This window comes from Pyxicephalus adspersus, chromosome 7, assembly GCF_032062135.1.
Source record: "Pyxicephalus adspersus chromosome 7, UCB_Pads_2.0, whole genome shotgun sequence".
Classification (NCBI taxonomy): Eukaryota; Metazoa; Chordata; class Amphibia; order Anura; family Pyxicephalidae; genus Pyxicephalus; species Pyxicephalus adspersus.
Genome location: NC_092864.1, coordinates 23,675,432 through 23,696,938, shown reverse-complemented (window position 1 = coordinate 23,696,938; position 21,507 = coordinate 23,675,432).

The window sequence follows — 21,507 nt, the reverse complement described above, 5'->3', positions numbered from 1 at the left end:
ATAAAGAAATCGTTAAAGAGGGCATATATAAACATACTAAAATATGGGATCAGTCACATTTATAGTCACATCTTATTGTCTGATTTGAGAAACACATTTAGGAATTGCAGGTGTAAAACCATCTCAGCTAGGCCTCCATATGTCCACCACATTAAAAATATTTTTTTGTGTAGAAGACATACTTTAATATATTTACAAAAACTGTGAATGGTTACCATCCACAAAAACATATTAAGAATAAACATTAATTTTTTTAAAGAGAACCACCATTTGTGCATTGGTTAAAATATATGCAAAGATTTATCTGTTGCTCTCGGCATACCATCAAACTTTCTGGAACTAGAAAGAGGGACAATAAAATATTTAGGAAAAGGACATGCCCCTGTCATACCTGGAGTTACAAAGGCCACTAAGCACTGATATGCAGACGAATGGGTAATTTTTTGTCCACCCTTTTTTCACCGCTATTTGTTAAATACACACTTTGTACAACATTACCAAAACTCTTATAAAGGGGGACCCTTTGAACCCTTTAAAGTTGATGATTCCTTATAACATAAGGGTCTGAGTAAAGTTGAATGTAGACTTTACACTTTCTTTTGGTGCTTTCCCTATTTCCCACCCAGTCCCTACCCACATACAAAGCTGACTTTCATCCACCACAACTAGGTGACCTGCCTGGTGAGAAATATGATTTCTTCTCTACTTAAGATTTGACTTTCCCAGCATTCCACACTTTTACTCTTCTTCGAAGATCAAAAGCAACTAACAAGCTGAGAAAAAAAAGAGCGATCGGATCCATACTAGGACTGATTCTCGAAATATAGGTACTATTATTTTCTTCCTTCTTTAATGTAAATCTAATTATACCTTCATTTGAAATGAACTGGTAATAACCGGTATAGAATTGTTAACCCTATTACCAGGTATTAATTATGTTTTAAATAATTTTATAAATTCTGTTGATGAGCAAAAAAGTTGGCACTCCAAGATTTTATTTTTTGCTTATTTTGATTTCAGTTTAAATAAGCAACATTGCTACATTGCTATTTCTAATGGTTAAGCTAGGAATAAAACTGGGGTTTACCACCCCATTATCGCTGCAAATCTTCCAGTATGAAGTAACACTTTCAGCAGAAGAAACGGATCACTTTTTCTCCATGGGGGCTTTTTTAAACAATTATTCTAGGAATTTGCTGATAGAAAAATGACCATATACAATATATATGCACCTAATTCTCCAACAGTTCAATTTTTTCAAACAATTACTTTATGGCTTTTTCCGAGACTCAAACCCATATAAACTTATTGGTGGAGATTTTAATATGGTGATGAACCTGTATGAGGATAAAACTACTCAATCCTCACTAGGTGCGGGGCACGGAAAATTAAGAAATCCTCCTTCGGGAAAAACCCCTTTAACAGAATTTATAGATTCTATGCATCTTCATGATGTGTGGAGGGACAAACACCCGCTGGAAAAAGAATTCACTTTCTTCTCGCATGTTCATAACTCTCAATCAAGGTTGGATTATTTGTTTAGCTCTACATCTTTGTACCCTCTGATAGACCACCCAGAGATTGGAGCAAATACTGGCAAGCGAATAAGGCGTACCTAGGAGGCAGGATTATGGAATATATGACCAAACGGAAAAAATTAACATGCGATAATTATTTTAAGGCTCTAAACAGCTTAAAGAATCTCAACAGAAACTAAATGATAACCCAACGCCGCTTAACTGACAGGTGTGGCAGGCAATGAAGCGGGAATTTGATAATTGGAAGGAGAAATATGAACAATTTCACCAAAAAATGAGAGATGTAAAATTTCATCGTTACGGAAATAAATCAGGCAAAATGTTGGCGAATTTAATCCGAGCATTTTTTAAGCCGACATTTATAGCTACCCCGCGATCCCAGACAGGCAATCTGATTACCCATCCCAAGGAGATTAACTCTTCCTACGCCGCCTTTTATAAAGATCTCTATAGAGACACTCCAGTAGATGCGGCTAAGGCAGATGATTGTTTGGGCAAACTAACTCTACCGTTGTTAACAAAATCACAAATTGAGTGGCTGAATGCCCCTATAACCACATTAGAAGTCCAATCCACCATATCTAGTCTTGCGAATGGGAAAGCACCTGGCCCTGAAGGGTATTTGGCAGAGTTCTACAAGATGATGAAAGACGACTGGGTTCAGGTTTTATGTGATCTTTATAACTATATGTGGGACTCGGGTCTTTATTTCCCAGTGGGCAAGGAAGCTTATATAAAAGTGTTACCCAAACCTGGCAGAAATTGTATACTGTCTGAATCGTAGTATATAGATCAATTTCGTTAATAAATGTGGATGCCAAAATATTATCGAATTATTATTATATTACTACCTGGCCTTGTTTCTCTGTCCCAGGTGGGCTTTGTGAGGGGAAGAGCAGCGGTGTCCAATATTCGAAAAGTGCTGGCAGTTTTGGAGGTGGCTAAATCACAACCTGATAATGATATAGCAATCATCAGTATAGACGCCGAGAAGGCTTTTGATAATGTGAGTATGCAATGGTTGTTCAAAGTACTGCAAAAATTTGGATTTGCCGGGGAATATCTCCAGTTGATCCAAAGTATGTATTCTTCTCCTAGGGCTCGTGTACATACACCTGGCTATGTGTGAACTGCATTTGATATACAAAAAGGTACGCGGCAGGGATGTCCCTTGTCGCCTCTGCTTTTCAACCTGGCACTGGAACCATTAGCTTGTGAGATTGAGAATATGCCAAATTTTCAAGGTGTTAAGGTTGGGAAGCGGGAAGTTAGAGCAGCATATTTCGCAGATGATATATTATTATTCACTGCTAACCCAGGACCAGATGTTCCACATATACACTGTCTGTATGACCGGTTCAAAGAGATTTCAGGATTAAAAGTCAATTTTGATAAAAGTGAAATCCTATCTTTATCCCGTAGTCAGAATGACAGTTGGTCCACCGCTGTGTCTTTCTCAATGGCTAATACTCAGATAACATATCTGGGTATCAAGATTGGAAAGCTCCCATCCTCGTTATATCAACTCAGCTATCCTTCTAATACAAAAAATAGATAAGGAATTGCATAGGTGGGGCACTCTGCCTCTTTCCTTCTTTGGTAGATGCCAATTAGTCAAGATGGTGTCGTTTGCAAAATTGTTATATCCCATGCAGACGATACCTCTCTTACATAAACACAAAGAAATACAATTGCTAAATAAAGCTTTTGGAGAGTTCATATGGCAGGGGAAGAGAGCAAGGATTTCTTTGGCCAAACTGTACTTGCCGAAGGAAGAGGAAGGGGTTAATTTCCCAAATGCGAGACTATATAATTTGGCATGTATTACCCGCCATGTTATAGACTGGATAGGGGATACCTCCAGGTACTCCAATTTTGAGTTGGAAATGAACTTGGTAACACCGTGGGATATGAAAGCTTTACTCCACTATAAGGTCTCACAGTTACCTGTCTTAATCAGATATAATTTGCTAGTGAGGGATACGGTACTTACTTGGAGGGAGATTAGACGTAAAATAAAACTACCTACGCATGTATCTAAGTACCTTCCTATTACTGGTGATCCAGGTCTTGTATCTGGATGTACGAGTAAAGTGTTTCATAAATGGAAAGAAAAAGGGCTATATTTATGGAAGGATTTATTGGAGAGAGAGACCAACCGAATGTTGTCTGCGCAAGCTCTTCAGGCGAAGTATGATCTGCCAGGATGGTCGGTTCACCCCTTGTACTATTTACAAGCTGTGACATATTACAAATCATTGACACAGCCATATGTGCGGGATGATTTTATGCAGCAGGATGTATTTGATAAACTGACTATGCTAGCGTCACCCTCTATATCTAATATTTACCAATTCTATCAAAGTATCTTTAATAAACCACTTACAGAAACAATTGTGAGACACTGGCAGAGGGACTTTGCAAACACAGATCTGGTGGCTTATATTATACAAGGCTACCAGAATGTACGGAATTGTATGGTGAACGAGGTCTGGAGGGAATCACATTTCAAAAGTATACATAGAGCACATAAGGTAATGAGGAAACGTGATTCGGCCGAGTTGCAGAGGACATATTCATACTGTCCTAAATGTGGGGCATTAAATACTATATTAACGCATTATTTGTGGACTTGTCCGCAGATAGGTCAGTTATGGGATGAGGTGTTACAATTTATAAATGAAATCACAGATCAAATGCTCCTTAAGGACCCGATTTTGTGTTTATTTGGTTCTTGGGAGCATGAGGACTCTGTCCCATTCCCGGTTAAATATAGAGGTTGGACCAGCATATGTCTACTAACGGCTAGGAGAGTGATTCTGAAGGATTGGATTAATTCTGAGGCCCCGTCTGTACGGGAGGTACTCGCATTGTTAAAAGTAGTATTTGATAGGGAATTATTTGAGTCGGAGAGAGAGGGAGATAAACGGATCACCCGCTTCTTCCAGATATGGTACCAATATATAAAAAAAGTACTTAGTGTACAGGAAAAATTGACCATCTATGAACGCTTCAAACATTCTACGTGGATAATAACACAGGGACTGCTGTAATTTAAAATGATTGTGAGCATCCTGGACGGTATGGATTGTTATGTACTATAATGCTTTCCAGTAAGATTATTCATCATTTATGTTTGTAAAGAATCTTTGGGCCTATAGATAGATAGATAGAAAGATAGTTAGAGTTTTTGTGTTTATTTACTTTTCTTTTTATGTTATTTGGATTGTGATATGTTATGGAAACTAGCTGTGAAGTAACACTGGAATTGTATTTTTGTTTTTTTTATAGATTGTGTTGTATTATTTATTTATTTTTTTTTGTACTAGTTGGAAAAACAAAATAAAAATTATATTTAAAAATCAAAACAATCATTCTATTGAAAATACATAGACCTTGTAGATTCATCACCAGAGACTGTTTAGTGAATTATATATAGACCCCTATTTGCCTTTATTGGTCAACATTCTTGGCTTAGTGGCTAGCACTCTTACATTTACAGTGCTAGGTCACAGGTTCAAATCTCTACAAAGCTATCTGCAAGAAGTTTGTATATTTGTCCTGTGTTTGCATGGGTTTCCTCCCACATCCCCAAAAACATACAGTTAGGTTAATTGGTTTTGCCTCAAAAAATGGCTTTAGATTGTATTAGTGACATAGGACTATGGTAGAGACTTTGTAATTTAAGGGTCAGTTACTTCATGACTATGGGCTTTGTAAAGCGCTGCTTAATATGTCTATTTGTAAAGCAGTGAATCTGATATTAGTTGACACTTTCTAGTTCCATCCACTTCAATAAAACAGATTGATTCTCCACCAAGGAATGTTTTGGAGAATGTCAGATTCATTGCTTCTTGAATAAGCCCATAAAATAATTGGCAGGGTAGCCACATTTACAGTAAAGTGGTCGTCAAGAAAAAAAAAAGTTAGAAATAAGAAAAATACAACTCAAGGAATCAAGTACCACTACAATATAACTTTCTATTCTATTCATTATAAAGATAAGGAAAGTAAAACAAGTCTTGGCAGAAAGTACCTTATTTTAAGCAGCCGGGAGAAAAAAAAGTAATTTGGTAGAGGTTAGAAAGGCTTTTGATTAAAGGTGGTTGAGCTGAGGAATGTGTGATAAGACATAGCTGCTTCAGCTGTCTCACCTTTACTGAACCTAATTCAATTCCCTTTTAACCGACAATGCCTCTGTCTTTGGTCAACTGATGATAACATTACCACCTCTCTAACAATACATATATCATATATCCTATTCTGTTATTATCCGCACCGCCATCTCCTTCCGAGCTGTATAATAGTTATGTAGAATTCCTAACCACTGGCAATCACTGTGAAAAGCAGAGCCTGGAAGCACATATTCATTTATATTTTAAAATCAAATGCAAATATGACAGTGTGTGATACAATACAGCGTTTGACAGACATAAAATAAACGCTATTCCCTTAGAAGTGAAATGCGGCCTCCTTTTCTGATCCTCTACTAAACGATTTTAACATTGTACCAAAACAATGTCCGTTTTTGATCATAGACTTATATTTAACAAGGCTCCTATTTCTTCTGCATTAGTTAGTTGCAAAAAGAATGAGTGCATTATTAATTAAATTTCATCAGTAATAGCAGATAATTGCTAATATAGGAATAACTGCTTAGTAGAAAGTAGGGCAAGCTGAACTGAGATGCTATGACAATGATCATACTGATCCTAAAGCTAGTCCTACTATGAGCCTAAGGGGAGGAATCAGCACAAAAGGGTTAGGAGAATTTTAGGGAATGATAAATAAAATAAAAGCTATTATCTGATTGGTTGTTGACTGCTGCATGGGAGGAGCCATAAGAAGTTGGGGTGAGAATAGTGTAGTGAAGTGTCGATGACAAATGGTAACATGGTTTTGAGTGTTCTAGATTAGTGTTCGCCAACCGGTGGTCCGCCAGAAAAGTTTGGACACTATGTGAAATTTTTACGTTTTATTAATAATAAAACAAAAATAATATTCTAATAATTTATTATATATTTGTTATATTCTTAAATTCCTATATTCTGAATGGCAATTTTTTCGACTTTATATTGCACTAAATGCACAAACTTTACTAGAGACGGCAAAACAACCGTTGCCGAGCCGTACTCTTCAGTATTGTTTCCACCATTACAACAGTCACCCCGCTCCGCCAATACCAATTCTCATCCCATTGTTTTATTTTTTTGTTTAATTCCCAGATGCTTTTTTAGGTAAGTATGACCTTAACTGTGTATTTTCTTTATCTGTTATATTTAATGGCATCAAATATTTGACTTTGATAACTATCATTTCTTGTTGGTCTGGAATGAAAATTATTGGAATGAAATAAACCCATAACCATAAATAAACCCATAATGAGTGACAAAAAGCAAACAAATATTTTGCATTTATTTAGTAACACCAAAGATAATGCAACTAATGATAATAGTAACAATAATAATACTTCACTTAACCGTAAGCTGAGCAATGAATCAGAACCTCCACAGTCCTTGTCAGGCACCATTAAAAAAATCGTTATCTTACAAATGTATTTATCTTTTTAAGAAAATTCATATTAATGGTCCGTGGATTTAAAATTATAAATTTAGTAGTCCGTGGGGTCCGAAAGGTTGACGACCACTGTTCTAGATGGCTGGTGTTGTCAGGGGTGATCTCATCCATAATAAATAAAACAACTTAACTCCTGCACAGTACAGTGTTTAAAATATTACAATATATTTACTCCACCCATCCCAGGCAATTAGATGCCTTTTGTAATGACAGAATGTGAATAAATAGACCCCGGAATTGAATGGCCCTGGGCTCTAATGTATTGTATTGGACAATTCTGGATTTCTAGTATTAGTTTAATGAGGTGTCATTGGATTCTTTGTAGCAGTGGACTAGGGCAGTTTACATGCACCTGACTCAGTTTTAATTTTAAACTAATGCAACTGCAGCATTTGACATAAGGCTGCAAATACCAGAGCAATTCAGGACAAATCATGTCAAATTCAGCCTTTGAAATGCAAATCTATTGAACAATCACTCAATGAGATTTTTCTGACTTGTTTCAGGTCAAATGCAGGAAAATGATGCCCCTGAACATGCCCCCAACTCCAATGGTAGAAAAATATATCATTTGTCCTATATTAACAAATAAAATACATTGTTGAAAACAGTTAATTATAAACATGCTATTACTACAATGGATAAATTATAAATGTTTTACAATGCAGTGAACTATGCTAATAAATTAAATAGGAATATAGTTTAATTTAAATCATTATGCATATACTTGTTGTACTGTAAACATGTACTAATTAAACCATGTATCATATAATTATTAACAATAATCTGTGTAATGCTTGATGACATTATATTCCTATATTATAATCAACTAAGACTGTTAGTGCTAGGTCGCACAGGTCACAAAGGACTGATATGATAATTTATTATTATAACCGCTTATGGAACTGTCTACAAATAATGTCTACATACCGTATAACTGAACTGTAAATAGAAGACTAGGATGGGTGAAAACTGCCTAGGTTTAATTTGCCAAGGGTATATATAGGAGAGGGCAAATATAGAAGAAGGATATTTTTATACACCCAGCTCCCTTAAATATGACTGCTATTTTTATTATCATTTTATAAGTATTTGTATTTGGTTTATTTAGCTCCCTCACTCCTAATTTTCCTACATCCCCTGAGGAACCAAAACTGTGAAAGGTGTTGGAATTATAGAGCCACGAAAAAAGAACTCAGTATATCTCACTATATCCTTTTTAGACGTATCCTATTTTTACTCATGCACATATAATAAAGAGAATCAGATAGTTGATTATCTCTTAGCAAGAGACCATTTTAATTAAGTGAATGCTTTGTTTGAAATTTGGAAAACCCAAACTTAGAAGCAAATCACATTGCAGTCTATTCAGATATTTAAAATATTCAAATTAAATCTTTGTGGTACATGTTGCCCGTTTTTAGGGTGTGTAAGTAAACTGCTGTCACCGAGGCACAGGAAGATAGACATGGCTGGCTGAGCCATGTACAAATTAAAGAAAAAAAATTAAATCTAAATGACTAAAAATCCCACTAAACCATTATATACCATTCTTCGGGGAATGCCTTTAATCTGTGTGTGGTATGCAACATTATCATTTCATAGAGAGTCTCTGGGAGAGCATACGCTGGGCGCATATATTTGGAGCATACATTTGGCTATGATATTTTTTTTACAGTTAGTTAGTCCTACATACAGCAACATCACTCCAACTTGATTCATTTCAATAAAAAATCGTTTTCAGGTCAGTTTAGCAGCAATACAAGCTTTTTCATCAAAAGGTAATAGGCATGCTTTTACCAGAAGATAGAAAATGTCCAGACTTGAGAGATGGATGATACAGCAGTGTAAAATTGGACAACAACGGGACAACTTTAATGAGGGAGAATTGGCTAAAATATATTACCTATTAATGTCAGGTATAGTACAGATCAGACAGAGAATTACAGCTGTCTTTGTCCAGCAGCTGGATAGTCGTACCATACTTGTCAATGGCTACCAATCCAACAGATTGATGATGACAGTAAAACTGGTAAAACTAACCAGGGCAAGAAGTGAAATCTACCCCCGGAAATATACAGACAATAACACATGACAGAGGTTAAATCCATTCTCCACTGTATCCTAAATTTAAAAAACAAAGTTTTAACTTTAAATATTTTTTAAAGTGGAACTTGTTGAACTGAAGTGAACCTTCTGTGCTATTTAGTTCTCAACACAGCCAAACTTTACAAGGAAAAGATTGTAGCAAGAGTTGAGTTTCTGGTGACTAAGGCTGATTTACATGCAGACTGCTTTTCCGTTTTCTTTTTTGTCAGTAAGTCTCTAATTTGCTTCAGAGGAACAAATCAATAAGCTGGCAATGAAGAGGCTGTAATCTTAAAGTCAATTCAAATAGGCTGAAATTCAGCTCAATGGTAAATCTATGAAATATGTGACACCATTAGTTATTCAAACAGCCATTCTGTATGTTGACAGGTAAAAAATTGCAACCAGCATTGACAACAAAAGTTTTCTATAAAGAAGCAATTCAGCTACTGCTTCAATTCTGAGACGCGTTGCCAGAAGAGTTAATAACTTTACATGAAACGTTCTCACTGGGGGTGTTGTGTGCTGACACTGAAATAATAGCTTTACATCACGTATCATTTAACATCTCTTATAAAAGATATATCACTGGTCACCTTGCCTCAGAGCAGCTACAGGGAAATTAGAGGATCACGATCAACAGTTGTTAGGTTTTGTTTGTAGGTAGATAGCAAGCTCTTGACACTCACTTGTCCATTTTCATCATGCATGATGCAAAAATGCAATCATGCAAAAATAATATCTGTGTGCCAGAGATACCTAAAGTGGACCTTGGATAATTTTTTAATGTACTTACCTTTATCCTTTAGAACATCTTCAATAATCATATTCCCATTACCAGAAAATCCCACACTGTTTTCTACTTCTTTTACTTCCCCTTTTCCCTTATGCCACTATCATCATTAATGTTATCATCCTCATCTGAATGCTATTGCCAAACCCTTCCTAAAAGTAAAATGCCCCTGCCTCCTAATGACTCGGCACCAGATTTTGCACATGCCAAGAGTGACATGTTGCCTCAAGTGATATTTGACCTGGTTATCCCACAAGGCTGTTGGAGGACACAGTCCCAAATCAATTTAACCTAAGCGAGAAGAGAAGGAGAAGGGGTGAGCTAAAGAGCACAAAAATCACAAGAAGTACTGTAATTATAATATTAATATTACACAGAATTTATATCATGCTGACATATTAGTCCATAGTCATATCACTAACTGTCCCTCATAGGGGCTCACAATCTAATGTTCCTACCATAGCCATATGTGTTTAACCTCCTTGCCGTTAAGCCCGACCCGACAAACACAGGGAAAACCTGCAAACTCCATGCAGATAGTGCCCTGGCCGAGATTTGAACCTGGGATCTAGCGCTGCAAAGGCCAGAGGGCTAACCACTGAGCCACTGTGCTGCCCATATAATAAGCACAAAATAAAAAAAAATGTTCTTTGTTAGTGAGAAGGGGTAGGTATTTGTTAATGCTGATGAAAGGATAGGGGTTAAAGCTATCTACAGGCAATAAAAAATAGATACACTAATACAACTTTGTAATTATTAATACATCATGACTAGGGTAGCCCCGAGCACCCCCCTATAGCCCTTACACCCCCACCCACCTGCTGAACAACCCCCCAATAACCTCTCAGACACCATTCTGGATCAAACACCGCTGCTGTGTATCATACAAAACATACTTTTTTTATTACATACAATACAAATACAATACATAATAAAAAAAATACAAATGGTGATGGGGGCGATTTGAATTTATTTGGGGATTTATTCATGTAACTTGTTACATGACATTGTGACATAAGTCTGATATGCCCTATTTTGCTTCTGAAGAAGCAGACATTATAGTCTGTGAAATGCATTGATCCTGTTTTTAGGACATATGTGAGAAACTGAAACTACCAAATGACTAATGTTTTTTAATATGCACTGTTGTCTTATGTTGATGTTTTTTCGTTTTTTTGTGTATATGGATTGAATTAAAGATGTTGATTGTTCTGCTTTTAACCAAACGTTGCTTTGTTCTCAGTAAGTTATTTGTATGACTCTAAAGTCCCTGGTATTTTTGAAAAGTTTTCTTTTCCTTTTTCAACATATTGAAATATTAGAATGTGGCATGTATTCATAAGTGTTTGGTACAACGTGCAGAAGAACTATATCCATTTGCTTTCACAAATCATTTTAAGCACAAGATGACATTCATCCAGATTGCCTATAGACTTTTTAAAGGGAATTTATATAAATAGAATATGGAATTATCATTTCATAAAAATGTTCCCTTAACTACCCAGAGTGTTTTAAATGAGTTTGGAAATACAAATGTAAGTCTATTTTCAGGAGACAATTGGTAAAACCACTTCCTACAGTGGAGGGATAAGTTGCTGTTCTGCTGTGGTGTTGGTTTTAAAGATTTCTGGGAGAGACTTCTCGGGGCTTTCTGAATCACATTACAAGGCTGTACTTATCTTTTTACAGATTATAGTAAGGTAAATCCTGTGGGATAAAGCTGCTAATTTCCCTAAATGAAGCATCATAAAATCCAGCTGTTTAAGTTTGGGGACTTTCCATGCATAAGAAAAAAAAGTTGTTTTGAGTTTTGAAATAGAAAGACATAGTAAAGTAGAAAGGGCATTGGGTTTCATTTTCATCCTAGTGCATACTAAGCAATAGATTTCACAATTCCAGGACAGTGTCATCTTTGTACATCTTTGTACAGGAAAGCTTTACTTACTGTGTATATATAATATAACACACAGAAGAGCAGAGTAGAACTCTAGGGCTCCTTCAGAGGTTGCTAGGGGTTCTTTGAACAATGAGAAGTTTGTGACTTTCAAGTCAGTTTACCTGATGCCAATGATCGTTTTGCTTATTCCTAAGGGTGGTAGCCTTCCCAATGTCCAGGAATGTGACAGGTATTCTTCCAACTGACCATCACAAGATAATTTGAGCTGTAAATATAGTAATTATTGTATGGGGGTTCCCAGAGGACCTGAAAATTACTTTAAGGTTCACCCATGTTAAAAAAAAAGTCAGGAAACAATGTAGTAGAGTATAGAAAGCCTTATGTTCTTGACTGTAAAAACAAAGGTTTTGTATAGTTGAGATCTCAAATCTTGTTACAATGTAGGGTCCCTGTGAATGACAATGAGGGAGAAAATTCTTTGAATGCAAAAGCCTAATGGTGCAGTTGACTGATGACATAATTACGCATCAGTTTAATTATGATGTGTACAATGGTGGAGTGGCAGTAAGGACTATGACCATTTGGGTCACTTCACCAACACTCTTTAGGCAAATGGGATAATGTTCATTAGTGCTAAATGGAGACATATATGTCTGTGCAATGCTGGCATATTGAGACGTGTACATCAGTGCAGTAGTGGTGAATGAGGAAATGCTCATTGGTGTACCGGTGAGACATGAGAGATTTTGTAGTGGTGGTGAGAGAAAGAATGGCTCAAAGGTGCAGCTGCAAGTTGCTTTAATTGGTGTAGTGATGCAAATAGAAATGTGCATTTTGGTTCAGTGGCTGCGATCGGAGGTAGGGTGCACCAGTATACTGGCAACAATTGGGGAAATAAACTATGACACAGAAGCAGCAACAAGTGGCAGCATTGCACAGTCAGATATGTCTCCATATATGTCAGTGCACAATGCGTCACCACTGCACCAATGAACATTGTCCTATTTGCACGTCGGTGCAGTAGTGACAAATGAAAAAGTTTGTGTTAGTAGTACAGTACTGGCAAAAGAAATGCTTATCACTGAGGTGGAAAAAAGTAAGAAAGTAGGTGCACCTAGTGAGAGTGTTGGAGCAGTGATGATGAGTAGGAACGTGCAGTGGCAGAAAATAGAGAAATGCACGACTGAGCAGAAAGCATAGAAAGCACAGAAATTGTACAACAGTGCAGTGAATCAGGAAGTGAACATTGGTGCAATAGAAGCAAATAGTGAACTGCATGTTGATGCAGAGTGGAAAAATGCATCTGGGGTGTGTGCAAGCACAGCACAACATTGCTGAGCAGATATGTTTCAACCATATATAACACTGTCTACCTAACCTATGTAAGCTACACATTACAGGGGTGCTCTATCTCAGGGTACAAGGTCAATGGCACAAAGTGTTTGGGTAATTCAAATAATTAATAATTATTATTAATTCATAATAAGAATTTTAAATAAGGGTTGCTGACTCAAATTGTACAATTTAACAGACTGTGTAGCAGATTTTAATATCATTGTGCCACCACAGCACAAATGCCAGTTTCCCCTACATATATGATTCTCTTGAATCTGTTCTAAGGTTTGCACTGTCTCTTATCTTCAGAAACCAGGGCAGACATCCGAAAGCCTCCTGACTAATGATCAGCAAGTAGGGCTCAGTTTGACTTTTGGCCTCTTTAGTCACCATATACTTTTTTGGAACAGAGGACCAATTTTTTATATTATTAAATACTTCTGCAAACTGCTTTAGTCTGAATAAAATATGTAGACCTTGCAGGGATTTCATTCCTAATAGAATCCATTACCTTGATGAACACTTTTTACACGTAAAACTTGTTGTAAAAGTGGATAAATGGTTTCTTGTATAGCCACACATTCTCCTGGAAAAAAAGAGGTGGAAAGCAAAGTTACACATTAGGTAATTAGTGTATTGATTAGGTAAAGTAATACGTTAATGCTGAGGCTGAAATGACCATTATATTAATACAGATTTCATCCTAGTAATGATATTGCCATTTTAGAAGGCTCCATATTTTTTAGCAAGATGACAAGATATGAAATCTCTTTTCATTCAAAACCTCAACTTTCAACCATATTAGAAGCTGCAAGGGTAGGCATTCCTTTGAAGATAGATACATTTTAGTGTTTTTGCTTGCTTAGGACGTTGGTAATGGATATTAAAGCCATCATTTATCTGCTAATACCTGCAGAAATACCATGACACTAATCCAGATCTCTAAAATGCCAGGTTTCAATAAATTCAGTATGCCAGGTGCAGAAACAGGTTCAGTTTGGTAGGGGGTCAAAAAGACTTGTTTTGTAATGCAGAAGATGCTTTGTTACTATTTCAATTAGATTCATCAGTTCTGTTTAGTTCAATGATTGTCAGGAGCATACATCAGCAGTTATAGCCACAAGGGTAACTAAATTACCGCAATGTAATCACTATGAAACATGTCAAGGTGCATTGGCCTAGAACATGATGGGAATTGTGGAAACTTGGAAATTTTCTGGTTTAATTACATAATCCAGTCCCATGGTGGCTGAAGTCATGTTAATTGTTTTTGTTACATGACTGAAGGTGTTCATTACTGTCAAATCTTTGGGGTAAAATGTTAAAACGATATCTTTTAAGGATAAAGAGGAACACATTATGAACAGGGAGGTCAATTGAAATGCAATAGATTTTCATTTTTATATCTTATAGAGAAAAAATGGAAGTGAAACAATGAATAAAACTAATACATAAATTACAGAAAGATACATATACATTAAACAACAGGAAGAGAGTTGGGAAAAGGAGATTGTCCTTGTTACTGAGAAAGTGGTAGTCCTAAATTGCAATAGTCCAACCAAGGGTATCAAGCTGGTTAAAAAATTGTTAGGATGGTCTTTTAAAATGCAGTTAGGTCTGTCATGAACCATAATCCAGTTGAGCTTCGACTTCAGCACAAATAAGGTTATGGTAGAAGACTTCCAGGTCTTAGGCAATGAGAGCTGCCAATAAGGTATACCATATCATTTTTGGATGTTTTGGGCTAAGGAAGTTCAATATTGTTGAACAGTGCACATTCTGTGATAGCAGACAACGAATGCTGAAGAACTGAGGACTATGGTTCTGATTTATAAAGCTTTCCAAGACTGGAAAGATAACACTTTCATCAGTAAAGCTGGGTGATCCAGCAAACCTTGAACAGCTGCTAGCAAATAGCGCATACTGTAACTTTTAAGAAATCCATTCCAGGTTTGCTGGATCACCCATCTTTACTGATGAAGGTATATTCTCTCCAGCCTTGGAGAGCTTTATAAATCAGGACCTATGTGTAACTGCAACAACCATCTAAACAGGGGTAGTGGCCTTTAACACCACCTATCACATGTGGAAAATAGGTCAGCACCACCAAGTTAGAAGCCCAATAAACCCAGAATAAACCCAATAAACCCAATAAACACATAAAACAACTAGTGAACTTCAAGAGCACAACCAAAAGGAAATCACAACCGAATGTATATTAGCCAGTCTCACAAGCTGTATTCATTTGTTAACTGGTGCACCAACAAACATGTAACAAAGTTAGGAGAAATTATTCTGCAGGTGTTTAACTCCAAATCGAGGGACAGCATTGGAATATTTTGTTGCCCCTGGTTTCCCACCTCACAGTGAAAAATACAGCACTTTGTTGGCCAGCAGTTCATGCCATTATTAGCTAATATAGTTCATGTATTGATATTGCTGTTTAGAAATATTCCCTATATTACTTGCTACCTGGTGCCCTATGTTCTCCTGATAAATCAATTCCTTCTGTGGAAACACTATTTCTAATAAGTTCTTATAAATTCCAGAGTATAGCCTACTGAAAAAAGATTTCAGAAACCTTAACAATGTTAATACCTTGGAGGTTCCTTCCCAGTTGCAGTTTGTAATTGTTGAATTGTATTTCTTAGGCGTTATAAAACAGACAATAAATATTTGGTTCAAATATGAAGAATACTACCTGCCCCCCCCCCCTTTATTACACTAATAACGACAGCTCGCTTCAAGCATAAAAACCTTTGTAAGTTTAATTTTGCTTATATCAGTTTGTTGGAAAATATTTCAGAAACTTTAAACAGTGACAAGAGTGTTGCTTAAGTTCTTTCTGAAGATGATATCAAAGTAAGAGATGTCATTTGTATTTTTTTTTTACTCATGTTATTATGCATTATCAAGAAGTTGTGAGAGAGAAAACTACACTTAGTTTTATTATTGAGTGCGAGGTTTATGATAAAACTGAAATCTTTAATTGAAAACCTTATAGCCTTCCTCAAAAGTATTCTATTCATAAGTATAGAACTAATAGCATAGACTTCACATCAAGGGCTGGCATCTTACATCTAAACGTGTAAGGAAGTTCTATTTGGAGTTCAAATTTAAAAACCTAAATTGTAAAATAATAACCACTTCACTGCAAAAGAAGGAAGTGTCAATGACTTGCTAAATTCCTTACTTTGTGAACTTTGTTTGAAGTCAATGAACATAAAGCAATTGATGAATGTAAAACTAGATAAGAAGAAGTGACTCCTATTAAAACTTTACTTCTCTAGAATTGGTGCAACATGGAGAAGACTTGAAAATCTTTTAAAAAGTGCATATACATGATTTATACATGATCATATATACAAGTGCATATTCATGATTAAATATACAGATTTTACATTGAAGAATAGAATATAGAAGCCCTGCATTGAAGTGGAACATGGTGGTGGTGAGCTCTTGCCATAATTGGCAAATATGGCATAGATTTACCTGTTTGCAGCCCTCTGCAGTGATGACAGGTCAAAGATCTTGTCATCACTACACACCATAGGAAGTCTCCACCTTCATCACCAACTCCATGGAAGACTTACAGGTTCCTGCAATCCTCTTCGGCCATTGGATGGCCACTGATGATGTAGATCCTCCATGGATAACAGATCTGTGGCTATCAGCTTATATTTTAACCAGGATACCTATCTATTGCACAGCTTGACTTACTTCCTTCCTATTACTTCCTTCACCCACTCCGCTGTAAAGATTTACCATGCTATTAGTGGTTCTTGTTTCAAGTAATGAAACAACAAAGTATATCCCAACACACTGGGCCTAATTTATTAAAGCTCTCCAAGACTGAAGAAAAGACTGTCATTGGAGAACCTGGGTGATCCAGCAAACTTCTAAAGCAGGGGTGCCCAACAGGTGGATCGCGATCTACAGGTGGATTGCAAAGGCAACGTGAGTGGATCGCAGAGCCCTGCCTTTCAAAATAAACTAACGCGCACAGGAGTTTTTAAGTCCACGTTTTTATTGTTGGTAGATCATTTTGACTTGGTCATTTTAAAAGTAGTTTGCAAGCCAAAAAAAGTGTGTGCACCCCTGTTCCAAAGTCCTGGAGAGCTCATAAATGAATCTGCCCCACTAATACAGGGTGGGAAAAGATGGCAAGTTCCTATCCTGCATTCCTAATACTTGATGCCCTGAATATAGATAATAGCATTTAAATATCAGCTGTGTATATTGATTTATATGTATATGTTAATAGCCTTGTCCCTTAGGATTACATGGGATAGAATGGGATAAATTATATGTTTGCACTTGCCCAAGTGGATTGATTGGGATAGATTATTAATTTACATTTACCCAAATAAATAATAATATGATACCCCTTCTTGATACTACTGGCTATACTGTGACCTGGGTTAATGAGAACCTTCACATATTTTTCTGCCATGCATTTAAATCGAACGTGCTGAGAAAGAGACTTTTTAATAACATTTTAAAGTCAATATAAAGTCCCTGAAGCAACAAATTGTATTGCAAATACCACCTTGGACTACCATTTAGGATTTGTCTTGCTAGCTTTAAGATAGGAGTTTGTAATTGTTCTAAAAGTCTGTAGAAAAGTTTAAATTCCAAGGGGTCAGGTGGGGTTGACAATCCAGCATGTTTGCACAATTTTTTCTTTAAAACTCTTTAGATAACACACTATATAGGTAAAATGTTGGGAATTGACCGAAAATGTCTGGTGTCTGAGTGGAAGTCATTTTGCTCTTTTTAGAGCTCTAGTGGGATGAGGTCCCTCCTGTGAATTCTTGTTCCTTAGGTATAATTACACTTTTGTTGATAAAATTTTAATGCAGCCCTCAAAAATAGTATAAAATGCACCTTCTTATTGGCCTCTATGGACTTCACCAATTTTCAGGGATATATGCAATGGATGTGAAACATTTCATGCACAGTTGATGAATTACCAATGCGTCTTTATTGTTCATTCAGGAGGTTGCATATAGGGAAGTGATACTAATATATTACTATCATGTATAATGAAAGTCTTGTCACTTGTCACTCATCTGGTTGTTGGACAGAGGTGTAGGAATCACAAAAGTGAATGGGCAAAATCAAAATGTTATCATGTAAAAATATATTTGTAATTCAGCTGTGTATTTAGCTTTTTGCCTGGAATGCAGCTTCAAAAATAAATTGCACTTTTGGTGAAAATTGTTCTTTAAGGCATGCCCCTATAACATTTCAATAGAATTTAAATTAGGGCTTTACTTAAGTCAGACAATACACATAAGACATTCCATGGTGGATTTGTTAGTCCTCTTCAGGTTGGCTTTATCACATTAATATATATATATATATATATATACTAGATTGTAAGCTCTTCGGGGCAGGGTCCTCTCCTCCTATATCACTCTCTGTATTAGTCTGTCATTTGCAATCCCTATTTAATGTACAGCGCTGCGTAATATGTTGGCGCTATATAAATCCTGTTTAATAATAATAATAATAATAATATATATTTATATACGTATAGCCACATTTTAACTGCAAATTTTGGACAAATGGCCTCACATTCCTATCAAGCAAACTTTCATACCATATAGACATTAGCTGCCCAGGCTCTTAAGCAGCAAAGAAAATCTTGAATCATAGCATTTCTATCACCAGGTTTCACAGTTGGTATGAAATTCTTTTGACATGCTGTTTTGGGTCTACTATGCCTTTTATTACTGTGGCCAAATATTCATATCTTTGATTCTTCAGTCCACAACATATTGTTCTATAAGGTCTGTCCTTTATCTATAAGTCCAATGACAAACTGTAGTCTTGCTTTTATGTTCTTTTTGACATACCTTATATACAGATCCTTTTTGGTTGTAGAGATACTATTATTAGAGATACCAACAGATCACAATACACAAAACAGTTTTGAATTCTTGAAGACTTTAGTTATCATCAAACAGTTCATATTAGAGTTTGAAATCCACAGCATATAACATTTTTTCAAATGTTTTACAGGTAAAGACTAAATTAAAATATTTAGGATATTTTTATATTCCTTGTTAAACTTATAGACATTCACAATTTTCTTTTTGAACACCCTACGGCAAGTTCAAACCTTCTTTGGGATTGAGTATCCCCACTCAGCCCGCTGCACCACCTTTCCAGCCACTGGGACACTGGCAATATAGTGCTGGTTCCTAAAGAATCAGTCTCTGCACATTTGACAGCTGGCACTAGTACCACTCACTGCTGCCCCAATTAAATTTCTATGGAGCTGATGCCGGGAGACACTACACGTAGCGTTTCCCTAGAGGCAGTGGTTCCCTGGCATGAGGAAGCGGTAAACACGGTGCAACCTCATGGCCATTCTTGGCATGATAACACTGCACACATCAATTGCAAAGTCTCTAGATATCCTAGATTTAAACAAGACAGTTTACACCTAAATACTCCCCAAAGTAGTCATTGGAACCTTATCTGTAACACCCAAATCTAATTCATGGATGGCGAATTTGCATTTTCATGAAATAGGAGAATGAATGCCGTTTTTTGCGTCATTTGGTCAAGTATATTACCTTTACATAAAGACACTGTTTGAATTCAAGATCTAATGTTTCCCTGTTCAAATATATTGAAAAGATTACCAATCTTCATGTGGAGTACTTAAAGCTTCACATGGCTGTATAAAAAATATACCAATTCTGCCATCAAATGCACTAAGCGTTTTGCACAGCTGAGGATCAATTCTAAGGCATAACATCACATTTATCCTTTTCACTAATGCAGCCTTTGCAAAACCACATGCGTTTTGATATACACATTTTCCTCTTTTTATATTTTCCTCCGTTTTAGTCTTTTACCACAAGTCAGAAGCAAGCACATGCTTTCTTCCCTAAGTAGCTCAACCACAGGAGCTCTGCAGCGGTTTTAAATAAATAGGCGTCAGTAAGGTGATCTAATTTGCAAAAGAATAGATGTATTGTCTGTCATAGAAGGTTTCTTGGGAGGGAAGTCAATAAAGACTCCATATAAAGCCTTGTTCTAATTTCCGCTGACACAGGTCTGAATGTCAAAGGCCAGCATGTGGGAAGCGATGGGTTTTAGAAACCCTTCACAATGCTATATCCAATAAAGCAGTACATGAGTAGAACAAGATTTGCTGCTACGTCAGACAGGCTTAGGCTCAGGATGATGTTCACTGGATTTAAAAGAAGCTGGGATCAGTACAATGAAATGCGTATTGTGTTGAAATACAGCGAGGGGATATGATTGCTTTTTATTCTTATATCTATTTTATATAATACTAGGTAAAAAGAAAAAATAATTTATTGAGCTTATTGAGTGTGCAAGTAACTCAGGAAAGTAACTCAGTGTCTGAATGGACAAAGCATAGTTCCCCTTGAAATATTTTTTGATCCTTGCTTACACAAGAATAAGGGCAAAAATACATTTCTCAGTTCCCTGCACCTTCATCTTCATCCTATTTGTGCATCCCATCCATATCTAAGGTCTGCACCCCCTCCATAGCTCACTCTGCTCCCCCATTTACATCTCAGCTCTGCACCCCATCCTAAATATGTAGTCTTTTTCACAACTCATCTAAGCACTTCATCTACCACTGCGCCTTGTCTACAACTCATTTCTGCACCCCTGTCCATATCTCACATTTACATTCTTTCTACAGCTAACCATTGCGCCCTGTCTACAGCTCACCTCTCCATGCCTCAGCTCTACATGATGGGCCTTATTTATCAAAGCTAGAGAACATACACTTTCATCAGTAAATCTGCGTGATCCAGCAAACCTGGAATGCATTTCTTAAAAGTAATTTGCTATATTTTAGAAAATGTTTGCAATCCTGCACCAGATCTCTTCCAGGTTGGCTGGATTACCAAGTTTACTGAATAAAGTGTATGGTCTTGAAGAACTTTAATAAATCAGGCACAATGTGTACAGATTTCCTCTGCTCTCCTTCTACATCACAACTACACTCCTATCCACATCACACCTTTGCACCCTATCTACAGCCTTTCTCTGCATCTCTCCAGGGCTCTAGTGGGACGGGCATGCATGGGCACTCTGTGCCCTAACTTTTTTGGGAATGGGCAACATCAATCTGTCATGGACACACAGACAGTCGTTTCAGCTCCATTCTAGTACTGTACCCCCTTTCCTTTTTTTACGACTACACCCCTGCATCTTACCTTGCACCCCAGGTTGCTAAATGCTCCAAGTATTTACAAATATCTATCTCTGAATACGCATCA